An 18,786-nucleotide genomic window follows, 5' to 3' on the forward strand; every position below is an offset into this window, starting at 1 on the left:
ACCTGTTATCTAGAATGCTCAGGATCCGGAGTTTCCCGGATAAGGGATCTCTCTGTAATTTGGATTTTAATACCTTAAGTCTACCAGAAAATCATGTAAACATTAAATAAAACAATAAAAACACATAGGCTGGTTTTGCTTCCAATAAGGATTAATTATATCTTAGTTTGGATCAAGTACAATGTACTGTTTTATTATTACAGAGAAAAGTCTCTGGCAGAAGAGTCTATGGCAGACAACAACCTTTCCGTAATTCTGAGCTTTCTGGATAATGGTTTTCTGGACAACGGATCCAATGCTTGTAGTAGCATGTCAATCAATTTTTCTCTCACCCAATCTCTCGGCAGACCTAAATTTTTCCCATTTATTGTGGAGATCGACCTATGTAATCATAACCTGGGCCTGCAAAGGCCATAGGTTAACTTAGGTAGGGGAATCATTTTTATAACATGAGTTTTACCCACAAAACCCAGAGAATACCATATTTTTGTTAACTCTGAATAGGTTTAAATGCATTAGATGCATTCTGCATGTATACAGTTTAGCATTAGCAAAAAATGGCAATTCTAGAAGGACATGTTTAGCAATAGTTGTAGGGTAGTAACTTTATGCTTGAAATGTCTTGTTTATAGAGTAGTAGAAAAAGCAGCACAGAAATACAGTTTCATGTTTCTCTTTTTGCATCACTGATCACTATGTATAAAAAGGTATGCATTTAAAAATGCTGAGATGCATTTGTGAATCCGTGCATAAACATCTATATATGGAAATGTAAAATCTGGCATTGCTAATAAAGTTTCAAAACATATAATACTAGCAGCTAAAAACTAAAGTCATTCATTTTTGCCAAGAAAACAGTCTCATTATTTAGCCAAGAAAATAGATTTAATGTCCACTACCTGTTTCAGATGATTTGTGAGATTTCCAGTTATATTTGTCCTTAATAAAAGTTATATGCTGTAAACATTGAATGTGCACTCGGTACTTCTGTTTTGTTCTGTTGTTCTGTCTTTAGCTACATTACATAGCACTATTGGACAGACTCCCTTTCCAGATCTGCTTGATTCAAGTAAATAACATTATGTAACCAAACATTGCACTGTATCTAAATACAAAGATAACTTCAGAGATTTGTTTCTTATTGCCTGCAGGATTTTGCAGAGACGCTCGACAAATGCTTTGAAAATGTATATGAACTGGACCTAATCTTCAATGTGGATATGGTATGTCAAATATCATTAATAAAGATCTGGCCACTAAAATAGACGCTACTATCAATTGCATTGGGCTGCCACCACCGAGTAAATCCTTCTTATGGAAGTCTCAGCCTTGCCATCCATAATATCCTTGAGACTGGATCCATCTTCCATCGGAATGACAGTTCTCTTTAAAAAATGTGCTACAGCCACATAAATTTGGGAGGCACTTTCCATTCTTCTAACTCCTCTTTCCCTTTGTCCGGTAGGACAGAAAAATCAATAAAGGGAGGAGCTACCAGGGTTTTTTTATTGGCTATTAAGAAATTGGAGGTGTGGTCAACTGTCCTATGCTTTTTTAAGGGGTGGAATAAATCTCATGCTGCTGCTGCTGCACAAGATGCAAAGAAAATGGGCACAAGCTTTCATGTTTGTTGCTGTTTTGCACCCTGGGTGCAGGTCTGTAATCTCCAGAATAGAGGAGCAATATTTACTTAAAGGTAGAGGAGAACAGAATTTAAACCAGGATGGGAAAATTTGGGGAAAGGTGCATATAAAAGGAAAAAAGAGTGGAAGTTGGCAATAAAGAGGGAAGTAGAAGGAAGGAACACAAAGCCATTGACTAGGAGAAAAATATAACATGGAAAATAGAACAATAAAAAGAATAGAGAGGAAACAAAGATAGAAGAACTTGAGAGCATAGAACAAACAGAATTGGAAATGGCTGTATGAAATACTTTTTTCTGCTTTTACTGGTAAGTGCTTAGCACCCCAGAACTGCAGTGGACTAGGATTCTTTCAATAGCAAAGTCTTAATTTTGTTGCATCCTGCACCTGCGTGATTGCCAGAGCTGAACTCACACGTGATGGTACTGTGAATTCAAATCTTCAAATAGTGCCCTATTTTATCCCTAAGTGCATGTTAAGGTAAGGCAGGAGTGTCCATACTTTACTAACTTAAAGTCTACTTTTAATGGTGTTGTCCCATTATGAACTACATACATAAAAGCATTGTTAGCATTCTGTTCCATGGAAAATATTACTTAAATATTGATTTATGAGAGAATTTATATTGCAAAATTTAACAAACAACTATTTCTTATGTAACCTTAATGGTGATAGAAGCCTGGGAAGATTATGCACACATAGCCCTTTGTTCAGCTACAGAAAAGGTAATACACTTAAAGACATTTTGTCCCCTGCTGAACCACGGACACCTAAAAGAATGGATACAATCTTTAAAGGTAAACCAAACCTAGGCACTTTTCCTTGCCTGAGCTGTGTGTGCTGTTCATCTATTATTAAAGGTGCAGTCGTTCAACATCCCACTAAAGGAAACAGCATACCCCTAATACATTATGCCACATGCAATACTCAGTGGGTGGTCTACATGTTAAAATGTCCCTGTGGAAAAGTCTATGTGGGCCAATCCTAGAGAAATAATAAGACAGAATAAAGGAACATAGAGGTGACATTAAAAATTTCAAACCTAACACCTACACATTCACCTCAGTCTCACGCCACTTTAATGAATGTAGACACAACATGTCACAACTTGGCAGGTGTTAGAAGTGGTCCAAACACCATAGAGAGGGGGCAATAAAAAGAATATTCTGCTACAAAAAGAGGCCCTGTGAATCAAAAAAATGTCTGCAATGGTACCACAGGGCCTAAATGATCAATGGAGTGTTGTAAGCTTTTTGTAAAAAAAATGTTTAATACTAAATTTGTTCTCCTTCTTTAACAGATAGTGCTGCCTTTGAAAAAGATTTCTTCTATGGGTAAGATACTTTATCGTTACGTATAAGGGTTGGCAGCTTAGTAACTTTGTTTGGATCATTAAGTCAGCATATTTGCAACATAATGTAACACTTTTATTACTGTGTTAAAAGTATGCCTTAAAGTGTTTTTGGCTATGGTTACTCTTACAGGCCTTTAATGAGCAGTGCAGAGGTTAAGAGTATGTTTTCTCTCACTTATTCCATTTCCAGCAACAACACACAAGGATTCAAAAGACTTTGATGAATGTTTTACACATTGGACTTACACTTGGGACTTTGAACTTAATGGACTTCTCACAAGGGGTTAACGCTGTTCATTGTGGAGGTTAGGCATGAAAATCCTCCTTGCAATTACCTCGGAACCAATAGGAACAGAGGGGGGAGGAGTTTATGGTTATTTATTGAATGTTTCACTGTTGTGGTTATATACTTGAAAAAGAGCTACCTAGCTCGAAACATGTTGTGTGACAGTGAATAAAGGCACCTATGCAGCTACAAGCGCTTATTGGTTTTCTTTCCCCACTTCGTTTGCTTTATTGGATTCAGCTTTGGATGGAAGCAGGGGTTTAAGATACCTTCAAGATTATACAACAAGGGTTATATATACCAGTTTGCTACTTTGGTTAGACATAGAAGTCTCTGTGATAAAGTAGATCATGTGCAGGTTATGTGGGTATGTGGCATTATCAGCTATTTATGGAAATATGTGGAACTAAGGATGGTCTAGCACAAAAACTTGTACTTAGGGAAATAGTAGGGTGTTGCAGGAATTTGATCTATTTGTGGGGTTATGGTATGTTTTTGTGATGAAAGTTTTGGACACTGGGTAATGTAAGATTTTTTAACACAGTTTGGGGTACTTTGGGCTTGATTCAATTCAATGCGATATGGTATATTTCATATGATAAGTGCCCTTTTTTGCATGTCTGCTATGCAATTCATTGTTACCTATGTTTTCACTACCTAACGGCCTATTGAAAGCGCTTACCAACTGAAGTCGTTTACATTAACTTCCGGTTTACCTTATGCAGAAGGTAAACCGGAAATGCCCTTTCTCCTATCTCTAAAGCCTTTTCGCCCTCTTTCCGTCTTCTATTCTGACACATGTGCCTTATCGCACAAGTGTTTGAAAGGCAATTACAGCTTTCATTATATTTCATTTACAAAGTACTTTCAAATATTCTATTGTTTTTTTACAGGATATTTATTCAAAATATATGACTTACTTATTTTTATTTATTCCATTTTCATTCATGTCTTATTTTTTTTTTTTTTTACACAAGTGTGTGTGTGTGTATAACACTTGGCTAGTACTACATCAGTTTATTTGTTTTGGACCCTAGCAACCATCCAGTGTTTGAAACAGCAGACTGCAAGTTGACCCAAACCCCAATTAGTATTCAAACCTTCAAAAAGATATTGATAGGCACATTGAATTGAATCAAGGCCTTTATTGGAATTGCATTTCAGTGTGCTAATGTGTTTGGTGCTGGAGCAACAGTGTAAAATTGTATTTCTTTATCTTAAACCATCCCCTCATGCTTTAGAGCACAGCAATAAACTGATTTGTGATGCCAAAGGAATGTTGTGCGCAATCTGTACAAATAAATATGCCATTACTAGAACCTTGTTTTATACATAGTCTTTATGGCTGCATAGATAAAACATTATGCTGACATGTATCTTTTTCCAATTTATAAATCTAGTAATATTTGTGCTGAGCTTCATATCTTTTATGCCTTGGGCAAGTTGCCTTATCTCAAGTTGCTCAGTCACTATAAAAATAGATTTTAATCTCTCCTAGCTGCAGCATGAATGTAGTTTAGTCATTAAATGATCTGCTATTCTATTCATAATTAGTTTATTTTTCTATAGCTGTTCAGTAAGATATATTGGTATAGGTTGGTCTACAGTTAAGCTGGCCATAGACGCACAGATCCTGTCGTATGAATCGAGGATTCGTATGATTTTCGGATTGTGTGTGGAGAGTGCTGACACGGCAGAGATCGGTCGTTTGGTCGATCGGACAGGTTTGATTTTGACCCGACCTATCCCGCCGGATCCGATTGCACATCGTAATCGGATTGTTCGGCCGAACGTTCAGATTACCCCCGATATAGCCATGCTCATTAATGGCATATCGGGGAAAGATCCGCTCGTTTGGCGATGTCGCCAAACGAGTGGATCTTTGCGTCTATGGCCACTTTTAGAGTCTTGTTTATCTGCAGACTGGTGTTTATTAATATAAATGAAAGCTGCACTATGCAGGTATGGGATCCGTTATCCGGAAACGCGTTATCCATAAAGTTCCGAATTACCGAATGGCCATCTCCCATAGACTCCATTTTATCTGAATAATTCAAATTTTTTTTAAAATGATTTACTTTTTCTCTGTAATAAAAAAAACAGTACCTTGTACTTGATCCAAACTAAGATATAATTAATCCTTATTGAAAGCAGAACTAGCCTATTGGGTTTATATAATGTTTAAATGACTTAAGGTACGAAGATCCAAATTACAGAAAGATCACTTATAGGGAAAGCCCAAGGTCCCAAGCATTCTGGAAAATAGGTCCCATACCTGTACACAAATTTGAAATTACATAGTAACATAGTAAGTAAGGTTGAAAAATTGTTCCCTTGAGGGCCTCATTTATATATAAAAATGGTAGAATGATTGCTTAGTGTTTAAAGAGATACTGACACCTGAAATTAAACTTTTTTTTGCATCTCTTATAATATTGGCTTTGCAAGCTACTTCTAACTTTGCCATAAAGTATTTGCATGATGCTTTTACATTACCTGTCTGATGCCCCATGTTCCTGTATGAGAGGGCTGCCATATTTGTGCAGCAGGAGTCCGTTAGCATTAGAAACTGTAACTAACAGGCTGAGATGGGACAGTCAGGTTGGCAAAGTCAGAGTGTCAGAGAGTCAGGCTTAGGAACTTCAACTAACAATTATATACAAAAACAAACCTCTCAGCAAAAAATGATCAACATGACCTATAGTTAACAATCAATGTACATTCATATGCTAAAATTCATTTTTTAGTGTCAGTTTAAGCAATCTGAACTCTGACATCTTGTGGTAAACATTAGATTAGATGCCTGTATCGTGCAGCTAGAGAAGGCCTTACTATTTCTTATACTCGGATGACTCTTCAACAATAAATACTTACAACTTAGACAGCTTATACTGGTAAGGTGCTAACTACATGTCCTACACTCTCCAACAAGTTTAAGCTATATTCATAAATCTATTTATATATAGATGTATAGAAGCAGGGCTTGTTCATCCTATTTATCCTATTCTAAACTACTTTTTCATTTTTAATAAACTCTGAATTTCTTGCTTTCTCCTTCAATCTTTTTCCAGCTTTACATGAGGGTCACTGACCCTGGCAGCCAATAAAACTATTGCTCTGTGAGGCTACAATGCTATTGTTATTGTTACTTTGTATTCCTTTGCTATTCAGCTTTTCAGTCTCTCATACAAACTGCTGCCTGGTTGCTAGGGTAAATTAAAAATCAAAAAGTAATTAAAAAAATAAAAAATGAAGATCAATTGCAAATTGTCTAAGAAGATAACTTTTTAAATAATACTAAAGGTTAATTTAATACATATTAATAAGACATCCCTCTAACTCAGCCTCTGACACTTCATACATCTCACCTGCTTTTCAAATACACTATATATATATATATATATATATATATATATATATATATATATATATATATATATATTCTCTATGGCCAAATATATCCAGACACCTGTCTGTTTGTCTAATTCTCAAACAAGGGGTATTCATATGAACAGCCACTGCTCTTCTGAGCAGGTTATTCTACTTTATTTTGAAACATTGTTTCCATTTAGCCTGAAGTGCATTAGTCAGGTTAGACACTAATGTTAGGGATCAAGTATGGCTTGCATTTGGATTTTAATTCATCCCACAGCTGTTCCCAGGGCCGGATTTACATAGCAGACGCCCCAGGCCCATTTCCGTTAGTCACCCCTGTCTCCTTGCCTTCACATGCACAAATTTTTATCATCAGGTCTGGAGCACTGAGGATTGGCCCACCAGAAATTTAAAAAACTATTGTATCTCCTTAGCAGCCCCAGAACTTCCAAACCATTGTGAATGTGGTTGGGCAGCATGCTGCCCCCTAAAATCATGCCGCCCGGGTCTTTGCTGCCTTTCCACAAATCCTTGCATGGTTGTTCCATTGGGTTGAGGTCAGGACTTTCTGTATTCTAGTCAAGTCCGTACACTCCCGTCTAAGAACACCTGTTGTGCATGGACCTTTCTTTGTGCACGGGGAATTCATTATTGTACTACAACAGGAAAGAGCCTTCCCCAAACTGTTGCCACAAAGTAGGATCTACTGAAATTCCAAAATAAATTATTGTAATTAAGGTTTGCTTTCAGCCCAAATCATAAAAATGCATTATGCATTCATGCAGGTACTGAGTCAGACTGGCAAGCCCAGGGCCCACCAGGGCCCACCAGGGCTGTTGTCTCAGAGCCCCCTCTGGGCCCTCTGCCCTTCGCCGCAAAGCCCCTTCCGGGCCCCCAGCCACAATTAGTCAGCAACCCCCCCCCTCCTGTGAGCACTGACAGCCCCATTCTTACCCTGGGCAGGTAAAATGCAATTTATTGCTCCAGAGAGCACATTTCCACTGCTTTACAGTCCAGTGGTGATGATCTTTACACCATTGCAAAACTATACTTTCAGAATGCTTGGCTTTGCAAGTGGTGATGTTAGGTTTGTTTGTATCTGAGCATCCATATAAAGATTTCCCCACAAATATGTGCTGACACAAATGTGCTGACATTACTTCTGGAACAGGGCTGGAACTAGGGGTAGGCAGATTAGGCACGTGTCTAGTGCACAAAGCTGGGGGGGCACCAGGCATGTACCTTCTCTTCCTCCTACCCCTAGTCCGGTCACATCTCTCTTTTCTGCCTGGCCATGAGGGACTGTATGCTCGCGCCTATTCGAGCATTTGTCTGACCCTATTCAGCACCACAACCAGCCAGGTTGCCTAGGGCTGGCTCCTGGTCTGGAGTTGTTCTGGAATCAGATTGGAACTCAGCCTTGAGTGTTCCATGTAATTTTAGAATGTTTGAATACATTTGGGTAAAAATATATGGATATATGTTTCCCATGTAGTGTATATGTATACCATAATATCTCTCCTCCTGCTCCCGTGCTTTTATATGGTCATTAAACTCCTTGGAAGGTTTTATTATCCATTTATTTAACAACTATAGGTTGTGTTATCCCATTTATATTACGTTTTCTTTCTTCCACTTCCTCTCATTCTCCAGAAATACAGCCCATGGATAATACAACACAGAAGTGCAAATATTTTCTCTCTACATATGTTCTTGTCTAGTTAAACTACCTTTACATTTATGTGAAATAGCAGCCTTGCATTACTACATTAGAATAGATTAGATTCAATGAATGAAATCTACTGTCTCTATATGTAATATCCTCCGAAATCTAAACAAAACAGGTTGTGATAAGTAATAATGTTCGTAAGAATGTAATTTTGTGTAGGGCAGTTTTCAGTATCTTCCTGCTTGTTTTATGCTGCATCCACACAGATGTGCTTTGCATTCACCCTGAAATTCCAACATAAGGCCGACATGCTGATGCAGTCCATTAAGCAGGACCATTAAGCAGGACCGTACACATTCATCTCAATTCCTTCAAGGAACAGTGTTTTAAAGTAATAAAAATATCATGTAGTGTTGCCCTGCACTGGTAAAACGGGTCTATTTGCTTCAGAAACACTACTATAGTTCATATAAACAAGCTGCTGTGTAGCAATGGTGGAAATTGAAAAACGGCTATATGGCACAGGTTAAATAGTGGATAACAGATAACACCATTATGTTCTACAGAGATTATCTGATGTGTAACCTGAGCCTTTTCTCCTTTGAATGGCTGCCCCCATTGCTACACAGCAGCTTATTTATATAATACAATAGTAGTGTAATCGCCGCCGGCGAAACGTGGAAATTTGCCACAAATTTGCACCAGGTGAATTTATTCGCCCATCACTATATACGAGTGCTAGAGGCTCTAATTTTCTCAATGATATAAGCATTAAGCATGCTGTGTTAGTGACAGCGCATATCATTTCAGTAGGAAGTGGAATATAGTTACTATAGTAAGTAACTTGGGGTTGCACATTAATACAGGTAGCTATGATCAAAACACTGCGTGTTATTGCCCTGTTATGAATAAAAGGAGTTTAATTTCCTTGTCCAGAAAATAATGGTTATTTTTACAATGGCTTCAGCAAATATTTGATAAGATTTGATAACATGTAACGGGCACTGCTTTTCTTTTTTTATTTACCCAGTTCTAGCAGTAATTGCAGGCAATTACACAGGTCAGCATAAACATTAGTCGTTAATGCTGTGCTTTCCTTTGGTGGGGCCATTCAAGGCACGTGTGTCACCCTAGCCTAAAGCTATAAAAATCATACTTAGCAGATAACAGATATGCTCTGTAATAGAATACAATGGAATTCTACAGAGTGTGTCTGTTATCTGCTATGTAACCTGTGCTTTGAATGGCTGCCCCCATGGCTACACAGCAGCTTGTTTATATTTTAAAGCACACACAAGTTATACCAGTGCAGGGCAACATTACATTAGATTTTAATTATTTTGTGAACGCTTTAATTTTTTGCTGTTACTGGTCCTTTAATCTGTGTCTCAAGAAAAAAGTTAAGCCAGGAAATTAGCTTTATGACCCAAAATTTTAATCAAATGTGTACTTTTAATTTTAGGAAATCATAGCATTGTCTTGGTGGTTGTGGTGGCTGCCTAAAGGGAATCACATGGACCTATGTTATGGCTGTCAAATTAAAGGAGAACTACATTCAGGTTTAACCAGGTGTCCCCTCTAATTACCCTTTTGCCCTCTTAACCACTGCAACAAATAAATACTCACAGAAACAGCCTCAGTACTTTCCTCAGAACTGCTCTCGTACATGCACAGAACGATTAGTAACCTCTGTCACTGACCATTTCTGAATCTTTACTCTCTGGCAATAACAATAATATTCCTTGCTTAGTATTCTCTTGGTTGACAATAATCATCACAGAGCAGAATACAAAAAATAGAGACCGTCAACCCCACTGTGCAACTCTGCATTTTCAAGAGAGGTACTGGGGAGGGGGACCAGTGTAGGGGTCCAGTGTAGAGGACCAATGGTTCCATTTTAAGTTTACTTCTCCTTTAAAGGGTTTGTTCACCTTTGAATTAACTTTTAGTATGATGTAGGGAGCGGTATTCTGAGACAATTTGCAATTGGTTTTCATTTTTTATTATTTGTGATTTTTGAGATATTTAGCTTTTTATTCAGCAGCTCTCAAGTTTGAAATTTCAGCTATCTGGTTGCTATGGTCCAAATTACCCTAGCAACCATGCATTGATTTGAATGAGAATGTGGAATATTAATAGGGGAGGGTTGGAACAGAAAGATGAGTAATAAAAAGTAACAATAACAATAATTGTGTAGCTTTAGAGAAGATTCGTTTTTAGAGGGGGTCAGAGTCAGGAGAAGAAGGCAAATAATTCATAAACTATAAAAAATAAACAATGAAGACCAATTGAAAAGTTGATTAGAATTGGCCATTCTATAGCATACTAAAAGTTAACTTGAAGGTGAACCACCCCTTTAATCATATTAAAGCAAAATCCTGTTCAAGATACTTAGTTGACCAAATTCCACCTCTTTGATTAATTTGCTTTAGGGATTGACCATGGAGAGCCATCCCTTTTGCCTTCAGGTTGGCCAATGACACTAATATTCCAGTTTTCTGGGAAATAATGTTGTCTTGAATTTCTATTTTTTGCAATGAACTTTGATGCACTTTTATATTGTTCCTCTCAATTAAATGTAGCAGGGTCCTGTACATAGAGCAATTTGTTGTTTGATAAGCTCGCTTGGTCTGTTTGGCCATGCAGACTTCATTTTCCATAAAGTGTCCAAGACCATAAAGTGATAGAACAAATAATTATAAACAAAATGGCCATTGTGTTATATAAACTAGGTGGTGCTGCTGGGTAGGTTTTCCAGCAAGAGGAACCTCTGGAGCTCTGGAGGTAATTTTGTACTTTTTCATAAACCTTACACAGAGATAAGGAGGCACAAATTGCAGCATTCAGAATACCAAATGATATTCATGCCAGAATAACAGGCAACAAACTGCAACATCCCCTCTCAAGAGTCATGAAGACATTTAGGGTGATTTGTTGCCTGCAGGAAATCTGTGCTACCCATGGTTGACAAATCACCAAAAATACCTTTCAACATGGAACAATGAAGGTCATGGCCAGTAAAACACATCAGTCAGTGCCCAATGATGATCACCTTTTGTTCAGCTCATTTTGTTAAATCCTGAACAAATATTCTGTTTGTTCTCAGTTCAGAATGTGCTCACTAGAGTGCATAGATGTTCTAACCCTATAAACATCCTATATGTTTCCTAGTGCTTACAGTGCTTACAGCCATACTTCCACACTCTTGAGATCTTCAAGCACTAGACAATGACTTAGAAAACACAGAATCAACAGTAAAATTGAACCTTCCTCTGGTAAAGATATACAAATATATTAGACCAGAATATTAGATATTACACTTATGTATAAGAAATCATTTTGGATATTGTTTGTAGATTTGTTAACTATGAAACTGTGAAAATAAATTAAAAGGAAAATTCAGTTGGGCTTATGTAAAAAAAAGTGCATCATTTATTTTATTTAGAAATAATTATAAATGTATTTTCTTACACCGGCATAATGGATTCTACAGATTTAAAGGAAACCACAATAGTCTGTCTGTGATCACAGGGACAATTCACTCCCCCTAGACTCACAGTGCAACACTATTACTCTTTTGCCTTGTTCCATGGTGAAGTGTTGGATTCTGGGATTTGAAGTCTCTCTGCTTTGCAAACTGGGTGTTGCATAGATTCATAGAGGGGAGGTGTTAACACTGTGAGCCTTAGTGGGGTGCAGAACCGGTCCTTCCAATCATCATGATTGTGAAAAAATGTGAATATGCATATTTGACCTTAAAGTTGACCTGTCGCCCAGACATAAAAATCTGTATAATAAAAGTCATTTTCAAATTAAACATGAAATCCAATTTCTATTTTTTATTAAAGCATTCATAGCTGCTGTAAGCTCATTTAAAAATCTCAGCTGTCAATCAAATATTGTCTGCCCCTCCTCTGTGCCCTGGGAATAGACCTGACAATATATCACCAAACATATTTAAGAAGACCTATTTTGACTGGCCGTTGTCGTAAAAGAAGCTTATAGTCAGTAGATTGAAAGCCACATTAAACTGATTTACAGTTAACATGGAAGTGTCAGAAAAAAGATTCTGTAACCAAGTCATATGAGTAAGTGCCCCTAGTAGTTATTTCTTGGTGAGTTTCTCTATAAAGGACCATTTATTTCAGGTGATTTTCATTAGGGATGAATCACTGTGAGAACAGCACGAGTGCAGCTATAGCAAATAAGGGCAGATATATATTTTGCTTGTAGTTAATCTCTTGTCTTTGGGCGCTATAAATTATTTGGGTACAAGAACTTTCCTTCACTGAATATTTTCTTCTATACATACTAATGTTATCATGGTTGCTCTGATGAAGAATCATCAGGATTATCCGAAATGAGGAGCTCAATAAGACCACAACTACTTTTTGCAAGTATTGTGACTAATTAGCAATTAAAGTGGACCTGTCACCCAGATACAAAAATCTGTATAATAAAAGTCCTTTTCAAATTAAACATGAAATCCAATTTCTATTTTTTATTTAAGCATTCATAGCTTAATTACTTTCAATTCAGCACTTACTAGATGTCTCTGCTCTCCCCACATTCCCCCACTTCTCTTTACCATATAATTGTGTAGCCAGGGCATGGGGATGGACATCGGGTCCCCCATTCTGGTGCACAAAAAAAATTCTGAGATGATGCAAGGCTTGTCTTAATAACAGTGTCCACAAAATGGCTCCTGCCTGCTTGCTATCAGTTTGAAATCCCAGACTGAAGGAAACAAGATTCAAATAATTTATATAGTGTAATTAAAGTTCATTTTCCTTGACTAATCTGATAAAATAGGATTTTGAATAATTTTTTTGGGTGACGGGTCCCCTTTAAGATGCATACTGCAAAGCTGCACAACATTGCAAGTTACATGCTGAATATAAATTTAATATGTGCCAATTTTTAAAGAGGAAGGAAGGTGGGAACTCCCTTTAACATGTTAGTCCGATCATTTTAATGTGTGGGGGATGCCCCAATACATCCCTTTTAAAAACCTGCTCTCTATATTTAGCAATTCATCATTGCTTCACCATATTGGGAAAATCTTGGCCATAATTCCAATTGAACTACAACTCACAACCTTTTTCTTAACCTTTAAATTACAAGCATACACCACAACCAAGGAACAGTTATTTGAATTTTCTTTACAGGAAAAGTGATTACCCACCTGGATTGAATATATTATTGGTTTTATGTATATTTATTCTTAAATTATTCTTTGTGCTTCCTGGCCAGCCAATGTTTTAGAGATTATATAAGTAATAAATTGTACTTTTAATATAATGGTTACACAATCCACCTTCTTTTTAATTTTTTTATATTGAATTTTATCCCCAATAGGACCTTATAGATTGAACTTGTGCAGTCTTGACCAGTATAATAACTTTTGCCTCCTTGTCACAAAACTCTTATTTGTTAGTGTAAAGTGTCAAGCCAATCCTCTTGAAAGCAACATTGGTTTTAATCCACCTTCCATTGTGAAAACATTATTTGTTACAGATAATACTACAGGAACAATTTGTTATTTCTTGTTTAAAATGTAATAAAATCCAGATGTGTTAAATACAGTATATCAGCCAAGACTTCCACCACCAAGGGAAGATTCAGTCTAGTTTCCAAAGCCTTCACATGAGAGAATACTGAACTCCAGGCTTTCCATTAAGATTACATGTCATTTGATCTGTAGAAATTTGGAAATGTCAGTACTATCACAATGCTTCTTTGGCAGCAGATACAGCAGCAAGCCTTTTTTGCATATATTTAGCAGGTGGGACACACTAATGAAGTAACATGGCAGGGCCCCCCTAAAGGTAACCCTTTGTGGTCCCTATTGTGTGGTGGGGCCCTGGGCACCAAATCTCTGGAGGGGGCAAATTTTTTTACATGGATGTTTAAGGGGGCCCTGGCCACCAATTTTCTTATAACGTGGGGGGGGGGGCCTGGCCTGGCCCCCAATTTTTTTCCCCATGTGAGGTCCTAGCCACCAATATTTTTTTAATGGGGGGCCCTGACCACAAATGTTTTTTTAAATGGGGGGGCCTGACCATCAATATTTTTTATTAACATGTGGGAAGCATAGCCACCAATGGGGTTTTTTTTAAGGGTAAGCTTGGGTGCATGTGGGAAGCACATGATCAATCAGGGGCAGATCATAAATTATCCCTTTGGACTTGGCCTCTGTAAGCCACTACTGACTGAATAGTGTCAAAATGTCAAAAACAATATGAATGAAGGAACTTGCATACAATTTTGCCATAAATCTGGTGCCCATTTGATAAATATGCAGCTAGTTCAATGTGGGAGTGGCATCTATAATGGTATTTTGGTGCGATTCAGCTTTTGCGAGTAAGTGGGATATGTTAAGGGAACTCTGGAGTAACCCTATATGTAAAGAAAGTGGAATGTATCCTTGTACCCTGTTCCACAATGGGCATACATACAAGTTTGCTTTGGTAGTTTCTATGCTGGTGTTTCTATAGGGGCAACTTTGTGCTGATATTTAGTGCTTTTGCCTTGGATTTAAAGGAATATACTGTTTCTTTTTTCTGTTCCATAAAGTGTTTTATTATACATAGAGATGTCATGTATTTACATAGTTGAAAGGTCAATGTGTCTGCCTTAGCTGAACTGTATCCATGTATTCTGATAAATTAGCGAAAGGTCTCTCCAAGCAGCAGTTTAGTAAATGTTATTGAGCCTTTCAGATAAAGCAAAGTTGATCCGTTTTGTCTTACTGAGCACAGGAACTGATACTGAGAATATATGTAGAATATCTGCCATGAAGCAAGATTGGGCTTATGTTGTGCTTATGTGGAATAGTTGTACCAGGCTTCCTCCCTGAAATACATAAAGTTGCAACACACTAAATTCAAATGTGAGCATCGATTATAAAGTTAAATGAGGAGTACATCCTATAAAATGCATGTGTAAAGTGGCCATCATTCCTTCCATTCCAGTCATGACAATGCAGGCCTCATGCACTCTCCAAGGAACTACATAGGGGTATCTTAACCCCCTGTCCAGTTATAGTGTTTTAAATTGCTTGGACTTTAAAAACACTACTCCAGCTGACCAGGTTGAAAATACATGCACTCGCACAGATAATGAAACAGGGGACCAGGGCATTAAACAGTCCCCTCTCTTTCGAATGCACGTAGCTAATTTTGCTAGAGCAGTTGCACTTCCATTGTACTTTTTACTTGTACTTTTTACTCCCACAACCCCCCTTTTTCTGTATTCCCAAGAAACAAACAATTCTTATTAGTTGAATGATCTCCTTCTTATCTGTAATAATAAAACTGTACCTTGTACTTGATGTTCGGAAAGCTGCATACCTTTCCAGTTGCTCTCCTGTCATTTGTAGGCTTGCAAAGTGAAAACGTCCCATTTCCATTAGCATAAGCCGACCCCTCTGGCTCTGTGAGTGGACCCTGCCAATGTCCAGTGAGGTGAAGGTAGTGCATGTGCCTCCTTCATTACAAGACATATTTGCATATTGTTGATACGATTATGCAGCAAGGCAAACCAATAGCTGCATTGCCCTTTCATCACTGAGAGGTAGACAGTTTGTGCTGATGCAGTTAGTGGGGTGGGCTTTAGTATGCCTGAGTGGGAGCTATTATGGTATATACAGCATATTATACATTGAGACGTCACATATTTATATAGTTAAAAGGTCAATGTATCTGTTTACTCAGTTGAACTGTATCTTAACCACTCTGATACATTAGCTAAAGGTATCTCCAAGCAACAGTGAGTACAGGAACTGATACTGAGACTATATCTAGAATATCTGCCATAAAGCAAGATAGGGCTTCTTTTGTGTGCCAGAAAGGCAGAAGAAAGTCATATGAGCAATATTAATACCAGGAAATCAATTCCTCCATGTGAGAATGTAAAGGCATTGATTTCACAAAGATGACAAGCAGAGTTTGAAAGTTGAAAAAAATCTTGTTTTTGGGACAGGTGTCTGCAGCTGAGCATAAATATGATTACTTTTGTCTATTCTTCTGGTACCATCGAAACAATGTAGCAGTTCCCAAACACCACTTCTGGTAACTTTTTCTGGTTTTTAAAACCGGAAATTCTGCTCTTCTAGTGCAGAAAGTCCATCTGAGGTCTGCGCATTACCAATGCGCAGGGCCGCCATTAGAAATCATGGGGCACTGTACAACAAAATGTTCTGGCTTCAGGTCTTTTTGCGGCTTTGTGACTTTAATTTCAGCTCCTTTGTGGCTTCGGGACATTGGCTCCTTTCGTGACTTCGGGTCTTTTCACGGCTTCGGGACTTTGGCTCTTCTGGACTTCGACTCTTCAGGACTTCGGCAGTTCAGAACTTTGGCGGGTTTGGCACGGCTTCGGCTCTGTCAAGGGGGGGCCCGGCTATTTCGAAAATGCAGTACAGCCAGGCACCCCTTTAGGCCCAGGCCAGGTACACCCTGTGCCCACCAGATGGCGATCCTGCCGATGTGCCCCCCCCCTTTCCGGCATAGTAAAAAGTAAGTGCTGGGGTGAGAGAGGTGGCATTGCAAAAGCTGCCTCAGGGAGGCACAGGGGCTAGAATTGCCTCAGGGTTGCAGGTTCCAGTACTTAATTGTGTTGGTAAACTCATGTGGAATTATGGATAAGCGGTGCTGATTTTTATGGGCAGCGTCGAACTGGGGGTGTCACATCAGGGCCCCCCCTCTGCCACCCCTACGGGCCCCCTTCTGCAAATCCCCCTCTGCAACCCCCTGATGTGGCAGCCCCAGTGGGCCCAGACCCCCCAGTCCACCCTTCCCCCCCCCTGTAGTGCATACCTTCTTCAAGCACGTTATTTCTTCATGCAGCAGAGGGGGAGGTTAGCAAAGGCTCTGCCAGTTATGGGGAACCAGTCTGACCCTGGTTATAGGAGTAGAATTGTTGCATTAGAGTCGGTTAAATAACAATTGTCCCCTACTCCTACAAATAATGATTTTTAAAGAATACTAAAGCCCAAAGACTGTGGGTGCTCCAGGGACGTGTCTATTTTTACAAGAGTAGCTCTGCACCCCTTAATTACCAGACACCAGGGTTAAAATAACACCTGCTTCAGCAAAATATTTCTTAAAAATGCTGGATAACAAGAAGATCTTGTTTGATCATATATATATATATATATATATTCATATGTCACTAAGTTTACATGGTTCATCTTTTGCCAGCTTATCCAATTAATGACCTTATATCAAACAATTTGTAGTCAAACAAATTCATAGTCACTGGGATTCCTCAAGGCACCATCCACCTTATCTTAATTTATTGCACATTTATTTCAGGATATAGACTTCAATAGATACTCTTATCTTTCTTTAATTACCAACAGTATAAGTGTCACGAGTGCTCTGTATCTCACTACAATTTGAGCCAATCTGTGCAACATCTACCCTATGATGTAGGCAAGTGTGACTTTAGCCTTTAAGTAGACCTTTCCCCTTTCCTGACTGCAAACTTCTTTTGGTACCATTCATGTAATACATTATAGGAAAGGAAATTACATAATTTAGGTGACATTTTTAATACTTCTTTATATAACTGATGATGTTATGAACTGGCACTAGAACTGAACAAGCCATTTGCTTCTTGAAGGAAATCCATTTTAGTTAAAGGGGACCCGTCACCCAAAAAAATTATTCAAAATCCTATTTTATCAGATTAGTCAAGGAAAATGAACTTTAATTACACTATATAAATTATTTGAATCTTGTTTCCTTCAGTCTGGGATTTCAAACTGATAGCAAGCAGGCAGGAGCCATTTTGTGGACACTGTTATTAAGACAAGCCTTGCATCATCTCAGAATTTTTTTTGTGCACCAGAATGGGGGACCCGATGTCCATCCCCATGCCCTGGCTACACAATTATATGGTAAAGAGAAGTGGGGGAATGTGGGGAGAGCAGAGACATCTAGTAAGTGCTGAATTGAAAGTAATTGTCTGCCCCGCCTCTATGCCACGGGCATAGAGGAGGGGCAGACAATATTTGATTGACAGCTAAGATGTTTAAATGCGTTTACAACAGCTATGAATGCTTAAATAAAAAATAGAAATTGGATTTCATGTTTAATTTGAAAAGGACTTTTATTATACAGATTTTTGTATCTGGGTGACAGGTCCACTTTAAGAACACAAGTGCATACATGACAATGCCCTTTACTTTCTGCTGGTCGAGTAAAGAGTGCACAGATAATGATATCCTTCTGCCACTTAAGTATGGCATTGCCCTCCTGTATCTCGCAGCCAGGTATGTGTCTTGGCGTTTGTTCTTCTAAGATCAAACTACCTGCTTCCATTAGTCATTTATAATAGTCTCTCTTTTTGTGTTCACAAAAATACACTCCTTCCATCAACAAAGCATTGTTTTATATGTCACTTGCTGCAGCTAAATAAGGGAAGATGATATCCACCTGCATTTTGTATTTGCAAC

At 38.2% G+C, this 18,786-nt stretch overlaps 1 long non-coding RNA gene across 1 annotated transcript; it reads left to right on the top strand.

The window, feature by feature from the left end:
- Positions 1–236: 236 nt before the first annotated feature.
- LOC121401559 lies at positions 237–3,451 on the top strand. Its single transcript, XR_005966354.1, has 3 exons — positions 237–1,223; positions 2,944–2,977; positions 3,188–3,451. It is a non-coding gene; the product is annotated as an uncharacterized LOC121401559 (long non-coding RNA).
- The last annotated feature ends 15,335 nt before the right edge of the window (positions 3,452–18,786 follow it).

Source organism: Xenopus laevis, chromosome 3L (genome assembly GCF_017654675.1).
Source record: "Xenopus laevis strain J_2021 chromosome 3L, Xenopus_laevis_v10.1, whole genome shotgun sequence".
In the NCBI taxonomy this organism is placed as follows: Eukaryota; Metazoa; Chordata; class Amphibia; order Anura; family Pipidae; genus Xenopus; species Xenopus laevis.